Below are 23,471 nucleotides of genomic sequence, written 5' to 3'. Positions count from 1 at the left end.
AATGAATCAGTTAGATTTGGGATGTAGCAACTCGTTAACCCTTCCTCAAATCCTGGGGGGCCAAGAGGTACTGAGCCAGAGGTGGTGAGAGTGGAAGAATTAAGAATATGAAATTTTGTGTATTATGGATGGAACTGATGGTTTGTGAGGGGGATAAGAATACAGACTGGAGGGAGTTTTGATGCATAGGCATTTGCATGTAATTGGTGCTTTTTAAGGGAACAGGGGTAAGAGAGTGGGGGACTGAAGTTGAGGTTATTCCCTTGCAAGAGAGGTGTAAAGGGAGAAGTTTTTTGCACACTCAGTTGAGGACTGGGCACAGTTTGACCTCAAATCCTTGCTAGGAAGTGGTGAAAGAGTTTTAATGTTGTGTTTTTATGGAATGTGGGGGTAACAAAATTTTACTCTTGTCTAGCATGCAAAACTTTGAAGAAATATATTTTGAGCTCATGTTTTGTGAGGTTGTTGACTTGAAGTCAGTCATAATTACAGGGTATCTTTGTTAACCCTAAACACAGTGTTCCATTGAAAATATCTGGGCTTCCCTACTATGCAGTGATCTCCCACTTTTAAAAGGGAAAAATGCTACCAAAAACACATCACAGCGTGAATAAAAGCTCAGGTTGATTGTAGTAGTGCCCAGTCTTCTATAGTTAAGATTGAGTGTTGCTTTCTGTTTAAAGGTGAACTATTCTAAATGCTCTAAAATCTACATGCTAACTTGGATTTTCTTGAAATTTGCTGTGCCTTCTGGGGGTGCAGTGTCAGTGGTCCAAATTTGGGGTCATCTGAGCTAGAGGTTCATGAAATACAGCCCCCTCTCATAAAGCATTTTACAAATCTCATTCATCTGACATTTTGTGCATACCTGGGGCTCAAACTATAGCACTGATCCTCCCCAAACTGATCGCAGCCAGTCACGGTTTATCTCAGCTACTGCACAGCACTCACTCTCACTTGGGAGAACAAATATTGAAAAAAATAAGGGTGAAGTTTGTTACTCAAGGTCAGCACATGACAACCTGATGTGCCTAAAGGACAGAAATGTACATGGAAGCAAGACTAGGACTCTGTTGAAGCAAGAGGGTTTCCAGGCAGTAGGGTGGCTCAAGGCAACATACTGTGGTCATTCAGAGTGTGTGTTGTGCATGTTCCTTGCTCTCTGCCTGCACTCTGCAGAGGCTCCTTTTGGAAGTTTTGTCATGAGGCCAAAATTTCTGTTTTAAGTACGACATTTTAAAGTGCTCTAAAATGCATGTGCAGATTCTGATTTAACTTTAATCAATACTAATTTCCTTGAAAACACGTCTAAATAGAGGGAAGATGAGAGTCTAGTAGGCAGTGAGGATAATGTAATGAGGCTTCCTGAACAATGGAAATGAATGTGATCAAAGGAAAGCAAGTTGCTGGGTCATTTGCTCGAACTGATACACATCCCCACCCCCCAACATGACCTGCTCATATCCTTTCAGATTATTTTAATTTTTGGTGGTGGGGGCAGAACAGTGAGGGGGGAATGTGTGGGGACTTTGGAGGTGGAGCTGTGCTGGGTGTGTGGTGGGGCGGTTGGGAGAGTGCAGGAAGGTGAGGGGGCATTGGTGCAGAAGAGTAGTTGGAGAGGATTTGGGGCTGTGGCAGGGAAAGTGGGGAATTAGGACAAGGGGGATTAATAGGGATGAGTGGTAGCAGAGGGGATTAAGGAAGGCGGGGCTTGGGCCAGAGAAAAGCAGTGAGGAGGGGTGGGAAGCTGGGGGGAAGGATCAGGGTTGCCCATTTCCCTCATTTGCTGTATCCTGTCTGGGCCAAGTCGGGAGCCAGATAGCGGGGAGATCTCCTATCACAGCCCCATCTCTCAGGGCAATGGTCAGGAGCCAGAGTGGGATACACCTCACACAAAGGTGTTAGTGGGGTGGAAAGGGGCAGCAGCAATCCCCTTTTACCTTCCTCTGACTATTTCCACAGAAATCTGACTGAAATCATTGGAGTTCTGTAAAGCTGAGACACTCCCACACATTCAAGCAGTGCTCCCTGCAAGAAGCTCTGTTGAAATCAAAAGAGCCTCAAAGGATACAAACTTTTCCTTTGCAGTTTTATGTTTCTTCTAGTTAGTTTGTCTTGAGGACTGATAATGGCATATGGAATTTTTCACCACTCGATCACCTGTCCAGCTCCAGTTGATAGTGAATGAAAGTTATTACCATCTGATGGTTGTTTTGTGGACACTGTGAAATGAGTTGGTGGTCTAAACCTTAAGTCAGGTGTTCTGACCATCATCAACCCCACCCAATTTGTCCCCATTAGTATTTTCAGCAGAGATCTAGAGTTAGAAATGTACTATCCTTTGTCCACTAGAGCTTGTTTCTCCAGAAGAGATTTGAGAAACATTTTCAAGATGGAAAAAGCGACAGAGTCCTGTGGCACCTTATAAACCAGGGGTAGGCAACCTATGGCACGCGTGCCAAAGGCAGCACGCAAGCAGATTTTCAGTGGCACTCACACTGCCTGGGTCCTGGCCACCGGTCCAGGGGGCTCTGCATTTTAATTTAATTTTAAATGAAGCTTCTTAAACATTTTAAAAACCTTATTTACTTTACATACAATAGTTATATATTATAGACTTATAGAAAGAGACCTTCTAAAAAGGTTAAAATGTATTACTGGCACGCAAAACCTTAAATTAGAGTGAATAAATGAAGACTTGGCACAGCACTTCTGAAAGGTTGCCGACCCCTGTTATAGACTAACAGAAATATTGGAGCATAAGCTTTCATGGGTGAATACCCACTTTGTCAGATGCATGACAGATCCAGACTAACATGGCTACCCCTCTGATACCTGATTTTCAAGATGGTCCCTGGCTGAGTCATCAGTACCACTTCCTGCTGCACCTTCATTTTCTGTGGAATTCTCCCAGCCAAGTACCTGGCCTGACCCTGTTTAGTTTGTGAGAGCTGGAAAGTTCACAGCCCAAGATGGACTGGCTTCAGACCAAAGTGGTAGGCCAGGTAGGCAGGGTTCTCCCTGCCTGGTACTGAAACTGTTGTGAAATCGTGTTTGAAGCACAGGCAGATTTTTTTTATTATTTATTATTTTAAACCAATCTCTTGGAAATGTGCTGCCTTTGAAGACTAGAGCTCAGAGACCTGAATCTCTCAACGACAGATTTATGGATTCATGTCATTCTGTAAGGGCAAGGGGAGGGACCCCAGCCTCTTCAAGTTGCTGTTTGCATGGCTGAGAGCCAAAGGGGGTCAAGAGCATCATCTGTTTCCAAGAACATATATTTAAAAATCACTTCTTGACCTGCTTTTCCAAGAGCCCTCATTATTTTCTGACTTCTATATATGGCTCTTTTCTTTGCAGCACAACAGAACCTTTGTTAGGCCTTCGGCAGAGTAGCTAAGGGGGAAAGGACTGCTTCCTGTGTTGGGCGTTATTCCACCCAAATGAGGGGCCAGTCCTGCAATCCTGACTCCCACGACTAGTCCTTATCTGAATAGTCCCATTGACTTCCATGGAACTACTCTTTTCAGCAAGGATTGCAGGATTGAGCCCTGCTCTTTATGCAGCCAAAAGAAGCCATGCTGTCATGGAGGAATCTTCCTATCTTCATGGGAAGTATGGAGTGGACAACAAGCAGCTTTTCCCCCACACCCACTCCACTCTTACTCCCATGTACCACAATCTTGCTTTGTACAAAGGGCAGAACAGCAGAGCTCGGTGGCATATGCCACTTCATTTTTATCTTGTTTAGATATAAACCGTATTTTTTTTTTACTCCATCTTCCCTTTCCTCTTTTCTTCTCTCTTTAACAGCCCTGTAACTGTCCCCAGGAATTAATTATTCAACAGTAAAGGTGTCCATTTGTTTGCAGGGATATGAGATGCACCCTAATCTTCTCTCCCTGCATCACCAGTTTGAATATTTTTCCCGTTTTTATTTTTTGGGAGGGGGTGGGGAAAGAATTCAGTACTCACACAGTGAGTGACTAATGCACCAGCCAGAGCCAGGCAGAGTGTGGCTAGGCTTTGTACAAGATTCTCCTGTCTAGCTCTACCAGTTCAACCTGCAATCCTCTTCTAGTCCTGGGCTCCCACACACACAGCTCTACTAATGCATCTTAATCCTGACCTGCAACATCCCTGCTATTCCAGCCCTAGCTCCTGTCAAGCAAGTGCCCAGTCCACAAACACACCTGCTTAAATCTCCTGCACCCTGGTACACAATCTTCCCTCCCAACTTCAAAATCTGCCGGAATCACTCTCTCCCAGCTGTCAAACCTTCCATTGAACAATCCCTTACCTGGGAAACCAGAGATGTCCCATGAATTTTACAATGGCTTATTTTGATTTTGCCTGGAAGCTGTGCTTTGAAAAATGTACTGCTCCTGAAAGTGCTCATACTGGCTTACAAACTATAAGCACATTTTTCCACATGATTTTTAGCAAGTGATATCCCACAAAAGCCTGTAGTTAGAGATTAAGAGCCAGATCCTCATGTAGTTTCATTGACTTCTGCAGAACTACAGTAATTTAAAGAAGCTGAGGATCTAGCCTATAGCCCTGAGTCTTCTCTTGTTTACTCTCGCTTTATCCTACAGACTTCACCTAAATTACTCCAGATTTACACTGGTGTAACTGGGAGCAGAATCAGGTCCTTATTCAGCTGGTTTCTGACTTCATCTGCTCTCAAAATAAAATTGCCAGAATTCAGATGTGGGAAAAGCAAGTTGGTAATCAGAATATTCTTCTTCGAGTGCTTGCTCATATCCATTCCAGTTAGGTGTGTGCGCGCCGCGTGCACAATCGTCGGAAGATTTTTACCCTAGCAACACTTGGTGGATCGGCTGAGGCGCCCCCTGGAGTGGCGCCCTTACGGCGCCAGATATATGCCCCTGCCGACCCAGCACCCCCTCAGTTCCTTCTTACCGCCTGTGACGGTCATTGGAACTGTGGAGTGCAGCATAGCTGATCTCCATTTCCCTAGCTCTTTGCTCGTTTATACCTGTAGATAGTTGTTATAGTGCAGTTGTTAGTAGTTTCTAGTTGTAGTTAATAATAGTAGTTAGTGTATATAGTAATTGGAGGTAAGGGGCTTCTCCCCTTCCCTCCTTCCTGGTACCTGGGCCCATGCCTAGGTCTCCAGGTTTCAAACCCTGCTCGGCCTGCCTGAAGCCAATACCTACTGGAGACCCCCATGACACCTGTCTGAAGTGCCTGGGGGAAACCCATCAATCAGATAAGTGCAGAGGTGAAAGTAAGCGGGTACGGGCAGGTACGGAGGACCAGTAAGAAAAGGAGACTGGCTGAGGGAGGGAGAAGCCTGCCCCCTGCATAAGAATAGTTTAAACTCAGCTGTTCCCTGAGTGGTTCAGCCCTCAGGGTTAGGAGCGGTTTCTGGCATCCTTGTTAATTTCACTCACAGTAGCTGTGGGGAGGGTGTGTTTGACCATGGCAGGGGCAGTCCTTGTCTGCCCCCTGGATGAGGGGATCTTGTCTCCAATACTAATATACACAACAAATACAAGCATTTGGCTCCACTGCTTAAATCCAGAGCTAATAAAAGCAGGTGGAAGGGGAAAAGTCACTGTCACATTGGTTTCTCGTCTCCTCCCTCCCCCTCCTCCAGCCAGGCTGCAGACAAGGCTCTGCATTCCTCCCCCACTCCTCCCTGCAGGGGTTCTCCTCTAGGCTCTAGCTTGCAGTAGGGACACTGGCTGAGATGCCGGCTGCTGCTGCCTGCATAAGAACAGTTTAAACTCAGTTGTTCCCTGCGCAGTTCAGCCCCCAGGGTTAGAAGCCGTTTCTGGCATCCTTGTTAATTTCACTCCCAGTTGTTGGGGTGGGGAGGGTGTATGTGGCCATGGCAGGGGCAGTTCTTTTCTGCACCTGGGTTGAGGGGATCTACTATACACAAAAAACACAATCAAAATCAGAAACCATTTCCAAGTTCAAATCTATCCCATTCCCTCCCCAGCAGAGGATCCTGGTTGTGATGTCCAAACTGCTTGCAGATCCTCTTTGAAATGTTACTGAACCGCGCAGGGAACAGCTGATTTTAAACTGTTCTTATGCAGTAGGTAGGCTTCTCCCTCCCTCAGCCAGTCTCCCTGCTCCCTGCTGCAAGCTAGAGGGAAGCCCCTGCAGTTGTTGCTCAGTGCCAGGCAGGGAGAAAGCATGGAGCCCAGTGTCCACAACCTGGCTGGAAGAGGAGGGAAGACACGGAGAAAAATGTGACAGTGAGTTTTCACTTTTTCAGGCTTATTCCAATAGTAAAGTTTTATTACAGACAGTACTGGTAGTAGTACAGGGACAAGTACAGGGTAGTACAGGGACAAGTTTTTAAAGTGCTTGTACACAAATGCTAGAAGTCTAAACAATAAGATGGGTGAACTAGAGTGCCTTGTGATAAAGGAGGATATTGATATAATAGGCATCACAGAAACCTGGTGGACTGAGAGCAATCAATGGGACACAATCATTCCGGGGTACAAAATATATCGGAAGGACAGAACAGGTCGTGCAGGGGGAGGAGTGGCACTATATGTGAAAGAAAATGTAGATTCAAATGAAGTAAAAATCTTAAGCGAATGCTCATGTTCCACAGAATCTCTATGAATAGAAATTTCATGCTCTAATAAAAATATAACGTTAGGGATCTATTATCGACCACCTGACCAGGACAGTAATAGTGATGATGAAATGCTAAGGGAAATTAGAGAGGCTATCAAAATTAAGAACCCAATAATAGTGGGGGATTTCAATTATCCCCATATTGACTGGGAACATTTCACTTCAGGACGAAATGCAGAGATAAAATTTCTCGATACTTTAAATGACTGCTTCATGGAGCAGCTGGTACGGGAACCCACAAGGGGAGAGGCAACTCTAGATTTAATCCTGAGTGGAGCGCAGAAGCTGGTCCAAGAGGTAACTATAGCAGGACCACTTGGAAATAGTGACCATAATACAATAGCATTCAACATCCCTGTGATGGGAAGAACACCTCAACATCTCAACACTGTGGCATTTAATTTCAAAAGGGGGAACTATACAAAAATGAGGGGGTTAGTTAAACAAAAGTTAAAAGGTACAGTGACTAAAGTGAAATCCCTGCAAGCTGCATGGGCCCTTTTTAAAGACACCATAATAGAGGCCCAACTTCAATGTATACCCCAAATTAAGAAACACAGTAAAAGAACTAAAAAAGAGCCATCGTGGCTTAACAACCTTGTAAAAGAAGCAGTGAGAGATAAAAAGACTTCCTTTAAAAAGTGGAAGTCAAATCCTAGTGAGGCAAATAGAAAGGAGCACAAACACTGCCAACTTAAGTGCAAGAGTGTAATAAGAAAAGCCAAAGAGGAGTTTGAAGAACGGCTAGCCAAAAACTCCAGAGGTAATAACAAAATGTTTTTTAAGTACATCAAAAGCAGGAAGCCTGCTAAACAACCAGTGGGGGCCCCTTGACAATCAAAATACAAAAGGAGCGCTTAAAGACGATAAAGTCATTGCGGAGAAACTAAATGGATTCTTTGCTTCAGTCTTCACGGCTGAGGATGTTAGGGAGATTCCCAAACCTGAGCTGGCTTTTGTAGGTGACAAATCTGAGGAACTGTCACAGATTGAAGTGTCACTAGAGGAGGTTTTGGAATTAATTGATAAACTCAACATTAACAAGTCACCGGGACCAGATGGCATTCACCCAAGAGTTCTGAAAGAACTCAAATGTGAAGTTGCGGAACTATTAACCAAGGTTTGTAACCGGTCCTTTAAATCGGCTTCGGTACTCGATGACTGGAAGTTAGCTAATGTAACGCCAATATTTTAAAAGGGCTCTAGAGGTGATTCCGGCAATTACAGAGCGGTAAGTCTAACGTCGGTACCGGGCAAATTAGTCGAAACAATAGTTAAGAATAAAATTGTCAGACACATAGAAAAACATAAACTGTTGAGCAATAGTCAACATGGTTTCTGTAAAGGGAAATCGTGTCTTACTAATCTATTAGAGTTCTTTGAAGGGGTCAACAAACATGTGGACAAGAAGGATCCAGTGGACATAGTGTACTTAGATTTCCAGAAAGCCTTTGACAAGGTCCCTCACCAAAGGCTCTTAGGTAAATTAAGCTGTCATGGGATAAAAGGGAAGGTCCTTTCATGGATTGAGAACTGGTTAAAAGATAAGGAACAAAGGGTAGGAAGTAATGGTAAATTCTCAGAATGGAGAGGGGTAACTAGTGGTGTTCCCCAAGGGTCAGTCCTAGGACCAATCCTATTCAATTTATTCATAAATGATCTGGAGAAAGGGGTAAACAGTGAGGTGGCAAAGTTTGCAGATGATACTAAACTACTCAAGATAGTTAAGACGAAAGCAGATTGTGAAGAACTTCAAAAAGATCTCACAAAACTAAGTGAGTGGGCAACAAAATGGCAAATGAAATTTAATGTGGATAAATGTAAAGTAATGCACATTGGAAAAAATAACCCCAACTATACATACAATATGATGGGGGCTAATTTAGCTACAACAAGTCAGGAAAAAGATCTTGGAGTCATCGTGGATAGTTCTCTGAAGATGTCCACGCAGTGTGTAGAGGCGGTCAAAAAAGCAAACAGGATGTTAGGAATCATTAAAAAGGGGATAGAGAATAAGACTGAGAATATATTATTGCCCTTATATAAATCCATGGTACGCCCACATCTCGAATACTGTGTACAGATGTGGTCTCCTCACCTCAAAAAAGATATTCTAGCACTAGAAAAGGTTCAGAAACGGGCAACTAAAATGATTAAGGGTTTGGAGAGGGTCCCATATGAGGAAAAATTAAAGAGGCTAGGACTCTTCAGCTTGGAAAAGAGAAGACTAAGGGGGGATATGATAGAGGTATATAAAATCATGAGTGATGTTGAGAAAGTGGATAAGAAAAAGTTATTTACTTATTCCCATAATACAAGAACTAGGGGTCACCAAATGAAATTAATAGGCAGCAGGTTTAAAACAAATAAAAGGAAGTTCTTCTTCACGCAGCGCACAGTCAACTTGTGGAACTCCTTACCTGAGGATGTTGTGAAGGCTAGGACTATAACCATGTTTAAAAGGGAACTGGATAAATTCATGGTGGCTAAGTCCATAAATGGCTATTAGCCAGGATGGGTAAGAATGGTGTCCCTAGCCTCTGTTCGTCAGAGGATGGAGATGGATGGCAGGAGAGAAATCACTTGATCATTGCCTGTTAGGTTCACTCCCTCTGGGGCACCTGGCATTGGCCACTGTCAGTAGACAGATACTGGGCTAAATGGACCTTTGGTCTGACCCGGTACGGCCGTTCTTATGTTCTTATGTAGTAATAGTAGCTTTATTTTCTCTATCTATGTCATGCAATGGGCGGGATCCATGAAGTACGTAGGAGAGGTGGGTTGCTTGCGATTGGACCATATGGGTAAGAAATGTAAATTACTTTCACTCCTGCCCAAACCCCAGGGCTCCCAGCTGCCTCTGCAGCTGGTAGCTCTGGGGGTGATTTAAAGGGCCTAGCTTCAGCTGAATCCCCGAGCCCTTTAAATCCTGATTTAAAAGCCATGGGATTTAAAGGCCCCACCTCTTCGGATAGAGGCCAAGCCTCTTCCGGTTGAGGCCCCTCCCCCTCTGCAGGACTCTGGAGTACCGGCAAGTCCTTTAAGTTACTTTCACCCTTGGATAAGTGCTACATTTGTAAGGCATTCAAGCCTCAGACAAAAAAGGAGCAGGACTTTTGTTTGAAGCAGCTCCTCATGGAAGCAGCACTTAGCCCTATGCCCTCGGCCCCACGCCGAGATCTGGCACCATCAGTCTGAAGCACGCCTCCGGCACCGGATCGACCTGGCACCGGCAAAGGCTCCTGGCACCGGACATCTCTGGCACCATTACCAGTGCGGCACCGCTCTCTGTCTCCAGGAGCCAAGAAGCAACATAAGCAACCTGCTGCTCCTGTACAGTTGCTGGCACCGCCTGTGCCTCTCTTGGAGCAGCGTCCCATGCCGGACCACCCCGCGAAGGCTCCAGCTCCGGCACCGTCGATTCCGGCGCCACAAGCACCATTAAGTCCGGTGCACATAAGCTCCCCAGTGCACACCATGGTCGAGCTCGGCCTGCCTTCCACCCCGAAGACTTTCTCCACTGCTTGCAACCTGATTGAGCTCACCAAGCCGGGACTGTCACAAACTTTGGTACTGCTGGTGCAGGCTGCTCCATCGATAGGGAAGCCCTCCATGATGCGCCCTCCATTGCAGAGCAAGAAGGGTCGGCACTGATCTCAGTCCCAGTCCAGGTCACGGTCCCGATCCAGGCGCTGGTCTCCTCCATGGCACCACTCGCATCCCGGCACCGATCGCCATCTCGGCGCCAGTCGTACTCGTGGTGCCGCTCCACCTCAAGAAGATCTCCTTCTCAGTATGGTCGGTACCGGTCCAGCTCCCGGCACTGATCATTGAGGTCCAGATCTGCCTCCCGGCACCAATATGACCATCGCTCCTGGTTCAAGTCGCGGTACCGTTCAAGACCGCGGCACCGATCTTCATCTCCGTGGCGCAGGCCAACAACACATGATAGTGCAACCCAGCATGAGCGATCGGCTCCACCTTGGCCTTCCCGCCCCAACTCGAGGTCATCCCAAGCGGAGAGTGACTACCGCGTCCATGACCAAGATGCGGACGGAGCTAGCCAGTGGCACGACGAGGGGCAGGATCCTGTTCAGGGACCCCCACAGAGGTCCTTTTGGACCCCTTGAGCATACCATCGGGCCCAAGGTGTGCCATCGGGAGCTTCTCGTTCTGCCTACTTGGAACCTCAGGTCCCGGAGGCCACTGTTAGTCACTCCCCCCCTCCCAGGGGGCTCGGAGGCGACGGCCCTACCCTCAGCTCAGGCCCATGCCCCTAGCATGGAGGACCTAAGGCAGCCAGACACCCCACACACACACACCCAGCAAGACTTGTCCCAGGACCCATTAGTTCCAGGCGTATTCTCCTCGTCCTTGCCTGATGAGGCGGTGGCGGGCACATCCTCCTCTGGCCCACCACCTATAGACCTCCATGCGCACCAAGACTTGCTTCGTAGGGTGGCACAAAACATGAACCTCCAGGTGGAGGTCGAGGATCCGGTGGTGGGCATTTTATCTACCAATGCCCCCACATGTATAGCCTTGCCGTTTATTAGGACCATCCAGGTTAATGCCAATACAATCTAGCAGTCTCCGGTGTCTCTTCCTCCCACGGCCAAGGGGGTGGACAGGAAGTACTTGGTCCCCTCCAAAGACTATGAGTACTTGTACATTCACCCCCAACCATGCTCCCTCGTTGTACAGTCCGTTAATGAGAGGGAAAGACCCGATGAACAAGCTCCTGCCCCTAAATCCAAGGACGCTAGATGCCTGGATTTATTTGGGCGCAAGATCTATTCGACTGGCGGCCTACAACTTAGGGTGGCTAACTAGCAGGCCCTCTTGAGCTGTTAGAATACCTGGAACTCGATGGGGAAGTTCAGAGCGCTGGTTCCTGAGGAGTCCAGGGAGGAGTTCAGGGCCTCGCTAGAGGACATCCTTGCAGGCTTCAATAGATGCGGCAGACTCAGTGGCTAGGACGCTAGCCTCGGGCGTAGCCATGCACCGCATCTCGTGGTTGCAGGTGTCCGGTCCTGCCCTTTGATGGCCAGGGCTATTATCAGACAAAACTGACTCCAGATTCCAAAGGATAACCAGGCCATCATGCACTCATTGGGCATGCATACCCCGGTGACGCAACGTAGGCCCTTCCGACCCCATACGCAGTGCACCTACCCTAACCCCTGGCTGAGACAGGACTTCTCTAGAAGACGCAGCCATGGTGGTAGGAGGAGGCAATCTGGTCCTCAGATGGGCCAGAACCAGGACCCCCCCAAACCATCGGCAGGGCCCAAGCACAACTTTTGAAGGTGTGCCCGAGGGCGGAGCACAAGTCTCCTTTCAGGATCCTTTCCCTCCTTTCACCAACCGCCTCTCCTATTTCCTCCCTGTGTGGTCCTGCATAACGTCAGACCGCTGGGTCCTACGCATGGTGGAAAGTGATACTGACTTCAATTTGTTTTGTCCCCTCCCTCCCCATCCCTCTTCAGGGACCTCTCTCATGAGCAACTCCTTCTACAGGAGGTGCAAACGCTCCTGGCTATCGGAGCTATAGAGGAGGTTCTAAGAGAACTGAGGGGCAGAGGGTTTTACTCCCACTACTTCCTAATCTCCAAGGCAAAGGGGGGGGGGCTACGGCCCATTCTGGACCTGCGCAGACTCAACAAATTCATGGTAAAGTTGAAGTTCTGCATGGTTTCCCTGGGGACCATTATCCCTTCCTTGGATCCTGGAAACTGGTACGCTGCCCTCAACATGAGGGATGCATACTTCCACATAGCGAACTACCCACACACAGGTGCTTCCTTCGTTTTGTGGTCAGTCAATGACCACTTTCAGTTTACCATCCTCCCTTTTGACCTATCCACAGCACCAAGGGTATTTACAAAGTGTATGGCTGTCGTAGCTGCCTTGGATCCGATGTCGATGGAGCAAGTGTTTCTGTACCTTGACAACTGGCTCATTCGGGGTTGCTCTGAGCTTCAGGTGCAATCTCATGTTTGGTTCACCATGAGCTTGTTCAGACAGCTGGGCCTGCTGCTCAATGTCGAAAAGTCCACTTTGCAGCCGACCCAGAGAATAGACTTCATCGGAGTAGTCAAATCTCGCCCGGGCGTGCCTTCCACAAGCCCGCTTCCAGGCCAGGGCGAGCATTATCCATGGCGTCCGAAGCTTCCCAACCTCGACAGCATGCACGTGCCTCGATCTACTGGGACACAGACATACCAGACTACGCCTCTGTCCACTTCAGGCCTGGCTCTCATCAGTGTACCATCCAGGCTGAGACAATTTAGACACGGTGATCATGGTACCGTCGGAAGTCTTAACCTCCCTGGTTTGGTGGGTGAACCCCAACTTTGTATGCGGGGGAATGCCATTCCATGCCCCACAGCCCTCCCTAGTCCTAACCACGGATGCATCATCTCTCGGCTGGAGCGCTCACCTTGCGGACCTTCGCACACAGGGCCTTTGGTCCACACAAGAGAGAACCTTGCACATCAACGTACGGGAACTGAGAGCAGTGCGCCTGGCGTGTCAGGTGTTCCGCGAACACCTTCAAGGCCGTTTTGTCTGTGAAGACTGCAACACCACAACAGCCATGTTTTACATCAACAAGCAAGGGGGAGCGTGATTGTCCCCTCTCTGTCAGGAAGCCATTCGCCTGTGGGAATTCTGTATAGCCCACTCGATAGACCTGGTGGCGTCGTTTATCCCAGGAGTCCGAAACACCTTGGCAGATCGCCTCAGCAGGTCCTTCCTGGATCACAGTGGTCGATTCGCCCGGACGTTATCCATTCTCTTTTCTGGAAGTGGGGGTTTCCCCACATAGACCTTTTCACCTCTTGCGAGAATCAGAAGTACCAGGTGTTCTGCTCTCTCCAGGGGCGCTCCCCGGGCTCCCTATCGGACGCCTTCCTGATGCCATGGAAAGACCATCTGTTCTACACCTTTCCTCCATTCCCATTAGTCCACAAGGTCCTTCTCAAATTGCGAAGCAACAAGGCCCGCTTAATCTTGATCGCCCCGGCGTGGCCCAGGCAACATTGGTACACCACTCTCCTCGATCTGTTGGTGACCACACCAATTCCACTCCCATTGTGGCTGGACCTGATCACTCTGTGTCATTCAGATCTGCAATCCCTCCATCTCACAGCATGGATGCTGCGTGGCTAACTCAATCTGAGCTGCATTGCTCCTGCTCGGTGCAGCATGTACTCTTGGGTAGCAGAAAGCCCTCTACTAGGTCCATGTATCTGGCCAAGTGGAACAGTTTCTCCTGCTGGTGTGACCTGAGCAATACTGCCCCTCTGGAGGGGCCAGTACCTACCATCCTAGATTCTCTCTTGTCCCTGAAACAGCAAGGCGTAGCAGTTTCATCCATCAGGGTACACTTAGTAGCAATTTTGGCCTTCCACCTGGGCAAAAACGGGCGCTCAGTTTTCTCCAATTCCATGGTCAGCAGGTTTCTCAAGGGATTGGAACATCTGTACCCACAAATTCGGCATCCGGCTCCTATGTGGGACATCAACCTGGTCCTATCCAGACTCATGGGTGCCCCGTTCAAGCCAATGGCCATTTGCTCGCTTCTGTACCTTTCCTGGAAAACAGCTTTCCTTGTCGCTATCACCTTGGAGAGACGTGTGTCAGAGCTTCGATCCCTGTGTTCGGACCCACCGTATACGGCGTTTCATAAGGACAAGGTACAGCTGCGACCACACCCTGCCTTCCTTCTTAAGGTGGTGGCTGCCTTCCATGTCAACCAACACATCTTCCTTCCAGTCTTCATTCTGAAGCCGCATGCTTCTCGACGAGAGCAACAGCTGCATTCCCTAGACGTTCGCAGGGTCCTCGCCTTTTCATCAAACAAACGAAACCCTTTAGGAGGATGACCCAGCTGCTCATAGTGGTGGCAGACCGGATGAAGGGCCTCCCAGCCTCCACACAGCGCATCTCGTCCTGGATTACATCATGCATCTGTGCATGCTATGACTTGGCTGGTGTCCCAACTATGCACCTTATTGCCCACTGTACTAAGGCTCAAGCTTCCTCCTCCACCTTCCTGGCTCATGTGCCCATACAGGAGATCTGTAGGGCAGCAACTTGGTCATCAGTACATACCTTTGCTTCCCACTATGCAATAGTGCAGCAGTCCAGGGGTGATGTTGCATTTGGTTCAGTTGTCCTTCACGCCGCGACATGTCACTCCAACCCCACCGCCTAGGTAAGACTTGGAAGTTACCTAATTGGAATCGATATGAGCAAGCACTCGAAGAAGAAAAGATGGTTACTCACCTTTGTAACTTGTTCTTCGAGATGTGTTGCTCATATCCATTCCAAACCCGCCCTCCTTCCCCTCTGTTGGAGTAGTCGGCAAGAAGGAACTGAGGAGGCGCTGGGTCGGCAGGGGCATATATCCGGCGCCATAAGGGTGTGTCAGCCGACCCACCAAGTGTTGCTAGGGTAAAAATCTTCCGACGATCATGCACACGGCGTGCGCACACCTAACTGGAATGGATATGAGCAACAATCTCGAAGAACAGTTACAAAGGTGAGTAACCGTCCTACATGATGTAAAGGTCTGTAATCTCAAAACCTAGCATATTCCATTATTAGTTTTATAAATCATATATGCCATGACTGAATTTTCAAGATGAAGGACTATAGGTGCTGGCTCAAGCCTTTAATCCAGTCCAATAGCAAAATTCAGATATAGCAGAAATGAGCACAATTTCCATTGATTCAGTGGGAGTCATATCCACATCAGGGCTGAATTTAGTCCTAAAGTTTCAGTGATCTTTAGCAAAGTGTCTACTATCCTCAAACTAACAAGCAGTGTTGGTTAAACTCCATATCACAGCTGTGCAATTGACATGAGAGGAGGGGAATTACTGTAGAGTTATAGGCTGGATAATCCCTGCAAACGAGGAAGGGCTTGAGCAGTTCAGGGAGTGATAATGGGAGGCAGAAGCTATCAGGTGTAGCTCACCAATTTGCATCTTACTCAGGCAGGCAATGACTAAAAGTTGTTGGCAGCTGATGGCCATTTAGACCCCACTGTAAAATGAATTGATTCAGTCAAGTTCCTAAAGAATAGACATCCACATTGTGAAAATCAGACTTGCATTTTACATGCAGTGGACACCTGTGCTGGCCCTCAACAGAAAGACCTAGGACTGAACTATAATGGAAACTGAATTTACCCACTCACCTTTAGAGTTGATTCCTTGTTGTTGTGAGTTGAGGGCAGAGGTTTGCACTGTTACTGCCCTTCCCATATCAATTCTCTATGATCAGAGGATGTCAGTCTCTAGGACTTACCATCTGGCACTTTTCATCAGCACTAAATTCACTTAAAATTGAAACGAAAAGATAATCTCTTTGAAAACTCTTCAGTTCTAAAAATGGAGACCCAGCTGTTTCTTATCTCTTTGTAACTTAACATTTGTTCAACATGAAAAGTTTGCAAGGCAAATTCAGCCTTCCAAGATCCATAAACATGATCAGTATTTTTATATCCCAGGAAACAGTGGCCTTGTTTATCTCAAAATGTCCAAGATTAAGCTGATTTTGTTGTTGTTAATCTATCCGGAAATAAGCAGAGAGGCTTAATTGCAAACAGACTGAACTTTATGTAGGAAATATGTATGTCCTTTGGGGCACCTAGAAAGTGAAGGTCTGAAATTAAAACCCTATCCCCTTCTCCCTTGCTCCCTGAAGCATGTAGGCCTGAAATGAGAGAGCCTGCAGTGTGCTAGCATAATATCTCAGTAGTTCCTATCCAGTGTAATACTCCAGCCATCTCAGTACTGGATTAACAGATGTTTCCTGCCATGTGAGAACTTCAGGTAACTAGTGATGCGTGTGTTGGTAGTGAAAGTATTTAAAGAGTCTGGAGATAAATTAGAAAAATAACAGCTGCTATATTAGCAACCTAATTCAACTACATGAGCACAATGAAGCAGGAATGTTTTGCCTGATTCGAGAGCTTCACCCAAACGTTTCCCAGCAAAATGCCAGCACACCCAACCAATGAAACAGAAGATACAAAGCCTTACATTGTCAGAACAATTCCTGATCAATGATCCTGGCAGGACATGCTTGTCTATAAACCTCTGAGAGCTGCACTGCGTAGTGGATAACACATACACTGTAGGACAGACCAAATGGATTCAGCTTAAATAAAAGCCCCACACAAACTTGCAGGAAAAATTTGAAATGAACCCAGAAAAAAGGGGGTGGTGATATGTTCCAATGTCAGTCCACCTCTAGTCTCAACTCTAACACTGACTCCTTATGGGACCTTGAGCAAATCACATCTTAAGCTCTATGACTCACTTTACAGAGAGGGAAAATGGGGTAATGTGCTGCTTTCCTTCTTTGGAAAAGCATTTCCTACTCCCCACATGTAAAGCCCAACGCGAATGCTAAGTGTTATCACGATGAATTTGGTTTGAAAAAATAAATTTTTAGTTCATGTTAGCAACTGCTTCTGAACTCCAGGTTCAGCCAGGGCACAGGTGCACCAAAATGCTGCATGAAAAATTGCTCTCATGAGATTTCCTGCCCCCCATGTTTGCAGAACCAAGAAGTTTTGTATGAGTTTCAACACAAGCCAACCTTTTGTGTTCTTCCCTACAAAGCCTCTCAGGCTTTCGAAACCCCCTTTTTATTTAGTTTGATTTATTGACACACAAGTAGCAAAGCCTCCTATTTTTATCTCGAAATATCTGTAAAAGAAAAGTTTTGGGGGTTGCAGAGAACGGGGCCCATCCCTCCTCCTACCTCACCCTGCTCATCCTACTGAAGGATTCTTCAAAGAAGCATAAAGAATCCATATCAGTGTCCGGTTCAGCAAGAGTGCTGCATACCAAGCACCTTCCTTTTGTTCAGTCCTCTCTTCATAGCACACCTCTTGGATAGAAGCTAAAATAGGAGTTGAGTGAAGCAAGCCCTAGTAAGTCACCACTCACAAACTGACTGGAGATGGGATAGGACTTCCATGCCTAAAGCATGGGGCTATCCAGAGATACATGCTAAACCCCAGCAGATGCCTGGAGAATCTGACCTATATCCTACAGTAAATGTTTATATCCAGCTGTTCCCTGCAAACTTCCTAGCATTTTGGTTCTCACTTCTGAGCTAAAATGTTTTCCAGGCTGGACATATGAGAAATGAACAGCCTATACCCCAGGCCATGTCTCAGGAGTAAGGGAGTTGGAGGAAAGTGTTAGTCTCCTGTAGACTGTGCTGTGTTCTGAAGGTTGCAGCCACTCCTGTAGACTGAAAATCAATGCCATATTCCTGCAAGACTACACCATGCTCTGTCAGATTGTATCACATTCCTGCAGGGGGCAGCCTGTGCTGTGCACCTCTAGGCACAGGGCGCCAATTCCCCCGAATTGGGCCCTGCGCCTAAGAGGGCCCCGCGCCCAGTGAGAATCTCTTCCCTGGCTAGAGGCGCCTTTTTAATTTTTACTCACCTGGTGGCGCTCCGGGTCTTCAGCAGCACTTCAGCAGTGGGTCCTTCGCTTGCTCTGGGACTTCAGCGGCGGGTCCTTCAGTGCCGCCGAAGACCTGGAGCGAGTGAAGGACCCACCGCCAAAGACTCGGAGCACATGTGGTTTTTTTTTGGTCTTTTTTTGTCATCCCTGCCAGGGCCCCGTCGAAACAGTTCGAATTGGGCCCTGCACTTCCTAAAGCCGGCCCTATCTAGGCAATGCTGTGCTCCTGGAGTTCTTGCCACACTTTTGCACTTAGTGCCAAGATGTGGTCTCCTCACCTCAAAAAAGATATTCTAGCACTAGAAAAGGTTCAGAAACGGGCAACTAAAATGATTAGGGGTTTAGAGAGGGTCCCGTACGAGGAAAGATTAAAGAGGCTAGGACTCTTCAGTTTGGAAAAGAGAAGACTAAGGGGGGACATGATAGAGGTATGTAAAATCATGAGTGATGTTGAGAAAGTGGATAAGGAAAAGTTATTTACTTATTCCCATAATACAAGAACTAGGGGTCACCAAATGAAATTAATAGGCAGCAGGTTTAAAACAAATAAAAGGAAGTTCTTCTTCATGCAGCACACAGTCAACTTGTTGAACGCCTTACCTGAGGAGGTTGTGAAGGCTAGGACTATAACAATGTTTAAAAGGGAACTGGATAAATTCATGGTGGCTAAGTCCATAAATGGCTATTAGCTAGGATGGGTAAGAATGGTGTCCCTAGCCTCTGTTCGTCAGAGGATGGAGATGGATGGCAGGAGAGAGATCACTTGATCATTGCCTGTTAGGTTCACTCCCTCAGGGGCACCTGGCATTGGCCACTGTCGGTAGACAGATACTGGGCTAGATGGACCTTTGGTCTGACCCGGTACGGCCTTTCTTATGTTCTTATGTTATATTCTTATGTTCCTGCACCCTGTGCCATGCCAGTCTCCTACCGACTGTGCCATAGTCCTGAAAACTGCAATTACTGTCATGCTTGTAGTCAGCAATCATTGCTACGCTCCCTGGTGCCACGCTATTCCTTCAGTCTGAATCCCAAGCCCAGTGGTCTGTATCCTAATTCCTGGCTGGTAGGCTCTAACTTCTGAATCGCCTGCTGGCAAGAGCATGCACAGGAGACCAGAGAGCTTTAGATTTATTGCTTGTCAACCAAAAAGTATATTAAAAACAAGGAGAGATAAAAATAGATGGGGAGCCTAGGGACCGGAAAGGCAGCCAGGGGAGATTAGAAGCACTGCTGGTTGACTCACCCAACTTGTTTTATTGTAGCATAGTTCTAATAACGGCTGTATTATTCCAGCTTACATACCGTGAGGAGACATTTGTTAGCGCTTTTGCACATGAACATTGTACATACTTCATTTCTGCCAGTTTCTCAACATTTGGGCTTGGGCTTGCAAACAGGAGAGGGGGTGGCTCCAAAAGACAACCAGCCAAATCCTTAGCAGGTGCAAATCTGCAAAGCTCCATTGGCTTCAGTGGAGCTATGCTGACTTGCATCAGCTGAGGATCTGTCCGAGACCTGCACAACTCGTAAAGCGGCAAGGGCCATATTACTCCAAAGAAAACAGCTGAGAGCCGAACCCATCCGGCCCCACCAACCCCACCCCCGAGCACTGCCCAGCCCCGCTGAAATACTCCCCACCCAGCGCTGCCCAGCCACCCTGAAATACTCCGCCCCACTGTATGCCCCCCACGGAAACAAACCCTCCTTCCCCAGTGCTGCCCTACCAAAACAGCAGTATTGAACCTTAGTAATATGTTATAGCGAGCCCCTAAGGTAGTATAATTAAGGTAAAAGAAAAATGTCTTTTTGCTAGAAGTAGAATAAGATCTTCCCCCAACCTTGTAATCAATTGCCCTGTTGAATGAACGAGGTGTGAATGAGGAAGGTGTGGAAGGCAGCACCTCCAGTCAGCTGCAACCCTTGGAGAGGGGATGGGAGCCAGACCAGATCAGTAGAACAGGTCAGCCACTGACTCCTCGCTCGCCTCCTCAGCTCCCCACCCCTTCGGCTCACCTCCTCACCCCCTGCCACTGCCCGCCCGCCCGCTCGCCGCCACTTCCCGCCCGCTCACCTCCTCAGCCCCCAACTCCCCAGCTCGCCTCCTCAGCCCCTGCCCCTGCCTGCTCGCCTCCTCAGCCCCCCAGCCCCCCGGCTCACCTCCTCACCCCCCACCACTGCCCGCCTACCTCTTCAGCCCCCTCCCTCACCCACCGCTTACCTACTCACCCCCGCAGGCCATACAGTGAGCCCACCTACTCACCCCCCGCGGGCCGCATAGTGAGCCCACGCGGGCCCCGCATGTTGTGCAGGCCTGATCTGTCCCAATGTCTAGCATAAGATAGTTTCCACACTAAGACAAGGTTTAAGAAAGCCTCAAAAACGATTTTCTTCAGTAGCGAATTTAGGGCTGGTGAAAGTACTGAATTGGCTGTCAGCTCTGGGAAACAAAGTCTTTTGCTTAGCCACAGAACAGGTACAAGATAAACTGTAATTGTCTAAGCTTCCCAACATGTTTGGCTCAGCCTGTTCAATCCATGGTTTCTTTGCAGAGACTGCCAAGGGGAGCAATTAGTGCCAGTTGTGGTATGGACACCTGTCCATTGGGAACTGGACTGAGACCACCCACTCATTTCACAGAGGCTGCCAACTACCTACTGCATGATAATTTTTGGTCATTATCAACTCAGGCTGCATTCAGAAGCAGGAGTTCGTATCTCATTACGAATCCTTGAGCCATCTCAGTTTCTAGCGTGTTAGCAAGTTAATACTGTATTGCTATTTAATTTTGCTGTGATTTTAATTGAAAAGTTTATTTACATTTTGGCTTCATCTGTTGTTCCTTAGCAATTATGAAAGGAACAAATGCTCTGAATTGTGGAGCTGTTTTAACTCTGAGAAGTGCTATAATCTTCCCTCTTTTGCTTTGGATAAGGAAAAAAAAAAAAAAAAACACCCCAGAACAGTGACTTTATTTGACTCTGCCCCCGTATTGTGGGAGTTGTGTTAAACTGGCTTTAACCTAGGGCCAGACTGTGGATGGCATATATAACTCTCAAGCCTTCCGCACCGCAAATGTGGCACACAGACCCTTTCTTGAAATGTGACACAAACACCTAGTCAGGGATACAGCCAAACAAATAACACAAGAGAGGGCTCAAAATGACAGATACTTTTATAGAAATTAACTATAAGGTGAAATTCATCCCTGGGGGTAACTCTCCTAATGGCAGTGAGTTTCCACCAGAGATGAATTTGGCCCATACTTTTTTCCATAACCTTGTTTTCAGGCTTTTGCATTTCTGATGGTAGTAATTTACAGGAATAAACAGTGAGGTAACAGCAATTTTGTGTGGGAGAGGTACGTTTTGGTTTGAAATGAGTGATGCACTCCATAAAGAGGAAGAGTCGAGAGGTAAGCATGTGGGAAAATGGAACATTTCTGCAGCTGAGTGAGAATGCAGTAGGGAAAAGGAAGCCACAGTACAAATTAAAGATTGCAAATAACAGGGCCAGATGCCAAGAGTCTTAGAAAAAAAAACTTGATTAGACCAACTGTTTGCTTTACTATATAAAAACTGACCTCTTTGAGGAACTCATAACCTTGGCCTCTTGGGCGTTTGAGTACGTGCGGGTGAACCTCACAGTTCTTAGCCTTAAAATGGCAAGACCACATTCATCATGAGAGAGCAAAAATATAGAAGACGACTCTTCTGCCCAGTAGATTTCCAGTTGGGCCAGGTGCAAATGCCTTTCCTGGAAAGAACTCTTGCCACATCAAGATGATAGCACCTTGTGCTTTATCCAACTTGGCAACACATGCCGATGTTTTTGTTGCTGACTTACTGTAATAATCTGACTTTGATTGCGTGGGCGGACAGGGTTGCTACTGCCAACTCTGACCATCCATAACTACCAGACCTGGCTTGCCTCATGGAAAGTAGTACCTGGATTGATGAATTCTAGAGGCAATGTGCCAAACTTATCCCTGTACTTAAAATGAGCTCGGCACAAGAACTGAGGAAAGGACAGAAGTGGCTTTACACCTCTCCTATGCTGAAGCTTCTAGAAGTCAGTTCAACCCTCAGCACCTATTATAGCAACTATGGGGTTGCCCAACCTTGCTCAGCTTCCAACTCCCCTTATGGCCCATCCTGGTAGCTGGGATTACATGGGGGTGTAAGAATATCCAAGTAGTGCCTCCTTCCTTCCTTCCCAGGAATGCCCTCAGCCTTCTGGCCTAGGAACTTCTATGGAGGGTGGCGCAGAGTCAGCTATGCCAACTGTATATCTGCTGGAGACTTGGTACACCAGGGAAATTCCCCAGCACAAAGCCACCATAGGACTACTGTGAATGAGGCCCAATATACTTTGTCCTAGTGAAAATGATCATTCATTGCAATATTTTCCACCATCTGCCACTCTTCACCACCTCGTTCTTCATCTGATCATTTCATGAGGCCTTTACTGGGTGTCAAGTATCAGAGGGGTAGCCGTGTTAGTCTGGTTCTGTAGAAGCAGCAAAGAATCCTGTGGCACCTTATAGACTAACAGACGTTTTGCAGCATGAGCTTTCGTGGGTGAATACCCACGTCTTCGGAAAAGCTCATGCTGCACAACGTCTGTTAGTCTATAAGGTGCCACAGGATTCTTTGCTGCTTTACTGGGTGGTGGTTTTCTGTCACCATGTTTCACTGAAAGGGAGAGGGAAATTCAAGAGCTACAGTGCATGTGTGGCCACCATGTCTTGCGTGTGCTTTAAGGTCTTCTCCATTTGTGAAGCTGAGGAGTTGTACCTTGGACACTACATTGTGAATGAGGAGCACTGTCACAGAGACACAAAGCTGCTCTGAGTAAGCAGGCAGACAGTGCTTGCATAGAACACATATATTCCAAAGCTTCCAACAGCAGTTTTCTCAGTTTTATTTGCATAGTTGTTACCTGCTTTCCAAACCCTCATCCTCCATTCCATAATTGTAAGGTAGCAGCAGGGGAGCTCTGTGCATGAATTCTGCTTATGCAATATAATTAACTAGCACAAAGGTTACCAGAAAGGAGCACTAGCTCTTGCTAACTGCACAGAATACTGTAGCAACACATCAGGAACTCCAGAGCGCACTGTCTCTTCCAATTTGCAATGAAATAGCACAACACATAACAATTAATACTTAGCTCTGGCAAAATCTTTTAGAAACACTGAGGAACTGATTATAACAAAACCCCTGTGAAACAGGAGAGTATCAGTATCCCATTTTACAGATGAGGAAGCTGAGAGGAGTGCTTTTCCCAAGGCCACTGAGGTATCTGGGTTTAGAACTCAGCAATTCTCTGCTCCCA

General features: G+C 47.2%; 1 protein-coding gene across 19 annotated transcripts in view; it reads left to right on the top strand.

The window, feature by feature from the left end:
- Positions 1 to 23,471, top strand: part of RAD51B (RAD51 paralog B) — a 723,435-nt gene that overhangs the window by 580,548 nt on the left and 119,416 nt on the right. The window lies entirely within an intron of this gene.

This window comes from Mauremys reevesii, linkage group 4, assembly GCF_016161935.1.
Source record: "Mauremys reevesii isolate NIE-2019 linkage group 4, ASM1616193v1, whole genome shotgun sequence".
Classification (NCBI taxonomy): Eukaryota; Metazoa; Chordata; order Testudines; family Geoemydidae; genus Mauremys; species Mauremys reevesii.
This window is presented reverse-complemented; position numbering and strand designations above follow the sequence as displayed.